We start from the raw sequence: 6,250 nt of genomic DNA, 5'->3' as shown, positions 1-6,250 counted from the left end.
TGTTGATAAGTAGTTTGAGTGAACAATCCATACACAGTTGCACCAGAGTACATTTTGTCACAGTTCCAGTACCTACCACTAGATCATTAATGTTAAGTTACAGTTTACTAAGTTTATTCAACTGAGTTGTTACTTGTTATTAGTTAATCAATAATAGTGAAATAATTAAAAGCCTTAATTCTTTTAAATATTAAAACAACATTAAAATATATACTATACTGTTATAATTTATTGTGATACCAAATTTAAAAATCGTAAACTGCAGCCACCTCGGCTTAATGTTCTAACTGTAAAAATTCCAATTTTTCATCGGAGAGAATTATTAACTAATAAAAAATTAATTCGAAAATATTGTTGTCATGTTTTCTCGAAAATGGACTTGGTCACTTGGATGGATAATGATAATAGTTAAGATAATCAGCATAACTAGCAGGTACTCATACTAAAAAATGTAATTTTTTATAAAAATACCAGAAATATTTTTTTCGGTTAATTTCTTATTAAACTCAATAGTTAAGAACCTATATAGTTATATCCATTATCAATATGTATTAATATTCATATACATGTATTTATATATTAGATATGAGCAGTAGCGTATTTTCATTCCCCCCGCACACAAACTAAGTTAGTAAATGATCAAACCACCATTGTATTTTTATTATTTACTAAATTAGCATCTATGTTATACCTAATCGTTATAGATTATCTATTGTTTTTAGTAATTTTTTTCATGAATTGCCATGGTGATTTATCATATTTCAAGAATTAAACTATTTATAACTTTATAGGTAATTAGTTCGATATGTGTACTAAATATCTACAGAAAAATTAATAAAACATAACCTTACAACCTTTGTGGATCGTGTAATTGCACTATTTATTGTCATAAATTACGTCATTAGACTATAAAAAATAGGTAACAAAGAAAAGTAAAAATTAAATGAATACATTGAAAATATTTTATCTAATCAACTGTGAATTAAACCGTGAGATCATTTAAAATTATATTGATCAAAAGGTAACCCAATTTTTAATTAATTTAGTAGGTACACCAATAGTAGATATTCCAAATAAAATGCATACAACTGAGTTTTAATACACTTTTCTAAGTATTGGTAAAAAGATGATGATATGAAAGTCCCCCGGATCAAGTGTGACGTTAAAAGCTATTTTGAAAAAAGAATTTAAAAATATTGATTATTAGAAAGAAAAAAATGATTAGAAATTAGAAATGTTTTTATAAAAATAGCTCGAGGCAACGACATCATTATTTTGAAATTTGTTTAAGAGTATTAAAAAAACTGGGTATAAAAGAGCAATGCAAAATCAACACAATTAATATTAGTCATCCTAATTTACGGTACCAGCTGTAATAATAAATATACATAATATAAAATATGAATATCTACTCTAATAACTTATAGCTTACACGGTATACGTTATAATATTATATATATTATATTAATACCCGTTAGCCGTCAATAATGAATATGAGTCGAGTATATTATAATATGCCGAGACTTTTAAAAATATCAATACGCAAAAACTATTGGAAGTATCTAATTATTTCTATCCATACGTACAAACTTTTAGTAATTTTTATCTTTTTTTTTAATTGTCATAAAAATTGTTTTCTTAAAAAAAAATACTTAGTAGCTAATATAAGCACATTTTACATAATCAACTTTTGAGATGAATAGTAATAAATAATCATTGTAGTTAATAATTTATATATGTTGTACGTTCCTAGAAACCAAATGAAATATCGATTATACAATAGTACCTCCTATGTATTATCATTAATCTTATAGCTATTGCACTATATGAAGAAATTTTTCAGATTCACTCTTTTTTTGAATCACTATATAATTTATTTTTATTCTTTAGTTTCACATACGTTTGTTATTGTAATAACTTATTTTGGATAGATGCAATATAATGTGTGTAACTGTGTAGCATACAAATTATTATAAATTATAATAGAACATTACTATATTCATTTTTAAGAGAGTTTAAAACGTACCTTCTGTAAGGCGTTTTATATAGGCAATAATAAGATTCCATCGAACTGGTCCATTGGTCGTGTGTCTTTAATAAATAATTGTATTATGTATAGTTTGTGAAGATAATTTATAATATGATTACAAATATGGTATGCTATGATAGCATGTCTTGTTTTTGTATGCAGACACAAAAGTAAAAATATTGGTATGTCACATATAAATGCATATTATTTCTTTGTTAAATTGATATATTTTTATTCCATTATTTTCATCATACCAAATAATCCGATGATTTATTTATTTCGCATGAAATACTAAAAAATAAATATCATATAATAATAATCATTAAATATTATCTCAAATAGAAAGATTGAGATTAATATTAAAGGTTATAAATATATGCTTAATATTTTAAATACTGATCTATTATTAGCTTCGGTGGTAATGTGGATAACTCGAGCCTTAAGAAAATATTCTTTTTGAGACTTTTTTTTGGCTTCCTACAAGTCACATTAATATAAAAAATTATTTTTATACTTGAATATTTTAATTTAAGTTAAAGATGCTCATATCTCTCTAGTCGTGTTTTTATACAATTCACGGTCAACTACGTACCAGCTATTTTCTCTGACATTTGACAGAATTTTGTTACAAACAGTTCCATTTATGTGAATTTGATAATGTATTTCTTACAATTATTTATTCAAAGAAACATTATTAACTATTGAATATATAAAAATGTTTATTTTACAAACAATAAATTTTATTTATTGTTAAATTCAAATTATATGAAGTGTATTTTCCAATTGGTTTAAAAGTTATTAGTAGGATATAAAGAAAACGAGAGGAGGAATCCAAATTATAATTTAAAAAAATAATAATTTCGCAAAACTATAAATCAATCAGTACAACAGTTCGTTAGAATGAAAGTACGAAATGTTTAAATAGATTTTTATAGAATAAAAAATCAGTTGTTTTCGAATGTCCTATCACATTCAGTATTAAGAGGTTATGAACGTTTTAAAATTTTAAGTTGTTTGTGCCCTTTAAAATGTCCATAACCTAAAAAACAACAAGATTCACCAAAAAATATTATATTACTTTAAAATTTTATAATATGCAAATTAATTGTAATATTAGGCATAAAGGAGTCAAATTAATTCTTCATAACGTATAATTGGCTATGTTAGGTGTTTGAAAGACAAAGGCCGGAGGCAACGTATAAGGGTATAGTACCCTTTCAACATTAAACTCTATATCTATCAGCTAAATGTGCCGTCGCCTGATGTTATAATATATACTTATAACTTATAAGTTATAAGTAATTATAACGAATATTAAAGGTCAAAATACTCAGTGGTCATAATCGTATTTCCAAGACTATAAAATTAATAATTATACACACCAAATAAATGTGTTCAAAATTATAGTATAATTATTAATTATTGCCATATTCTAATTTAAATATCATTAAACAATTTCATCTCATAATTGATAATGAAAGGTCAATAGGCCATGTACATATAAAGACCAGGTGACGGGCGTTTTCTGTAAATAATTAAGTATAATGAATAGTCAAATAATACATCGGCTATGTTACCTTACCTAACCTAAACATTTAGGGGAAGCCGAAAAATCCAATTAGAATTAAGTTATTGGTGATCCTTGGCAGACTATAATAATCGAATTTCTTAGAATTATTTGAAATTTAATTTCAAGAAAATGTAATCATCAGACTTTCGAAAATTACACTATTTTATACTACAACAGAAACAAATATAAGTAACAGTGCAATTATAATTCAATGATCAGCTTATAAAAAACATTATCTCTATATTTAACTGAAGTAGGTACATTATAACGGATGATTGTGATATACTACGTATACTAGTATAATACTTACCATTACTATATTTAATTGATGGCCGGCGCGTGGGTAAAAGGGTATAAGTAAATTTGTAATTTTTTCAATTATTACGCCATCATCTGGTAGAACATACAAAAATAATATTGTTTCTTATATTTTTTTCTCATCTTAAATATTATTCAAACACATATAGTTGGTCTATTTTTTTTTTTTTTTGTTAATTGCTCGGCACCGTTTTCAGTTTCTTCGTCGGTGTATTTTTTTTTGTGCCACGTCGTCTGTGTGCGTGTCATCTGCCCGCACATCATATCATACATTGTAAGTCCGTCGTGCGTGTACACGCGTTTGTTCAAGTTCGCGCCGTACACCGCCGAATCCGCGGATTGTACTCATATGTTTCATGCAGGGTGAAGGCAATATTATATATTTTAATGTCATCGTAGCGCATTTATCACATTTTTAGTGTAAACGTGCGCAATAGACTTAAGATGACTAAATATTTTTTTGATAAAAACGTAACAAAAAAATGATTATAAACAGAATTAAATATTATTATAAATTATAATATTTATACAGAACAAAAAATTAAATTAATTAATGACACCTATTAATAAATAAATAATTGTAATTATTGATACATTTTTTTATTTAATAACTAAAAAGTAAATTACATAGGTACACTAATTAGTTTATACTAATATTTATTTTTGGAACAAATTTATTTTAATAAATCAGGCGGTGACTTCAGGAACGAATAAAATTCTGGACCTTAGATGTAATATAGAAACCATGGGCGTAGGTAAGAAAGGGTTTTGGGTGTTCAAACACCCCCGAAATTAAATAAAACAATTTTATTATTTAATACATACAAATAAATTATTCATAATTTTATAATATTAATAAAGATTTAGACAAAACCCCTCCGAAAATATTTCCTACGCCCATGATAGAAACAATAATCGGTCAATAAAAATTAATTTTCGTTATACACATTTTCTTTGTCACCATCTGGTAACGGAACATATTTAGTGCTTCGAGACGATGGGGTATAGAAATACGAAAAACGGGATGTATGGTCATCTTAAGTTTACCAACATCCGCTGTATCGCGTATTCGCGTTTTGTGTTTAGTCTGTCACGCACGTTTTACTTACGGATCCGCCACGTTCACTGCCAAAAAGCCGATCGTCGGCCAACCGTGATGTGAGGAAACACTATATCGTCTAAAACGTAAGTATAACGTATTTGTGACGCAGCAGTTCATTATCGTCCGCGTCGTCGATTTTTTTTTTTTTTTTTGTTTAATAGTACGCGGGATTTATCGATCAATTCGATCAAATCATGAACGTTGATTGCATGTGATCATCGTTAGACGTTATTTATCTGACCCATACTCGCCATGTGATGACTGTGTCACTGGGGCATGGGTATCTGTCACGGCTTAAGATTTTCTACGGATTTGTCTTATGAAGTATCTGTTAACGGAGTAACGGTCGACGTTGTCAGAAAGTTAGTTATTATTAATATCAATAATATATGAATAGCAGTACAGCACAGTCCACGTGCTTAATATTTTAATATCAATAAACTTGTACACATATTTTAATATTTAATTACCAGACCGTCCAGTAATACGAATATACGCGATATCCTGCTCTCTAGTAAGTTTTTCAGATACTGTAGAATGATTTTCAAAAAAAAAATATTATAGTAAGTTATACTGTAGCCACTCAATGTGATTTTGATTTGGCGGGGAGGTAATAGCGTTGTGTATATTTGAAAACTAAGCTAACGTGTTCACAGGAATGGCATTTTTTAAGTTCAAAAAAAAAATTGTTGAACATTGTAATTTTAAAAATTGATATAGTATAAGGAGAGACTATGTTGTTGGCTGTTTTTATAAATTTTTAATTTTACGTAATTTTTTGGGGAAGGATTGTAGTGTGAATTTAAAAACTTAAGTTTGGCTGTTTGTAAACATGATATTATGATATAGATATACCATACATGTATACATTTTAATTGTAAATAAATGTTTTTGAAAATTTTACTAAAAGACAGGAAATACGCATTTCTGGCAATTTCAAGTGATTGATTTTGATTTGGTGAGGGAGGGTGTAGTGTGAGATTTTCAAAGTAGATTAGTCACGTGATTTATAATTGCGAAAAAAAAGTTCATTTTTAAAATCAATCTATGGACCATGGGGACTAGAGAGTCCTGTTGTTGGTCATTACTCTTACTCATTAGTAAATACTCATTACTACAAAGTATTTTTCATATTTTACGTTATTTTACAAGGAATGGATTGTTGTATGAATTTCATAATTAATCTTCTCTGTTCATGTGCATAGTGTACAATGAAATAGTTTTATAACAT

This window comes from Rhopalosiphum maidis, chromosome 4, assembly GCF_003676215.2.
Source record: "Rhopalosiphum maidis isolate BTI-1 chromosome 4, ASM367621v3, whole genome shotgun sequence".
NCBI classification, from domain to species: Eukaryota; Metazoa; Arthropoda; class Insecta; order Hemiptera; family Aphididae; genus Rhopalosiphum; species Rhopalosiphum maidis.
Note: the sequence above shows the minus strand (reverse complement) of the source record.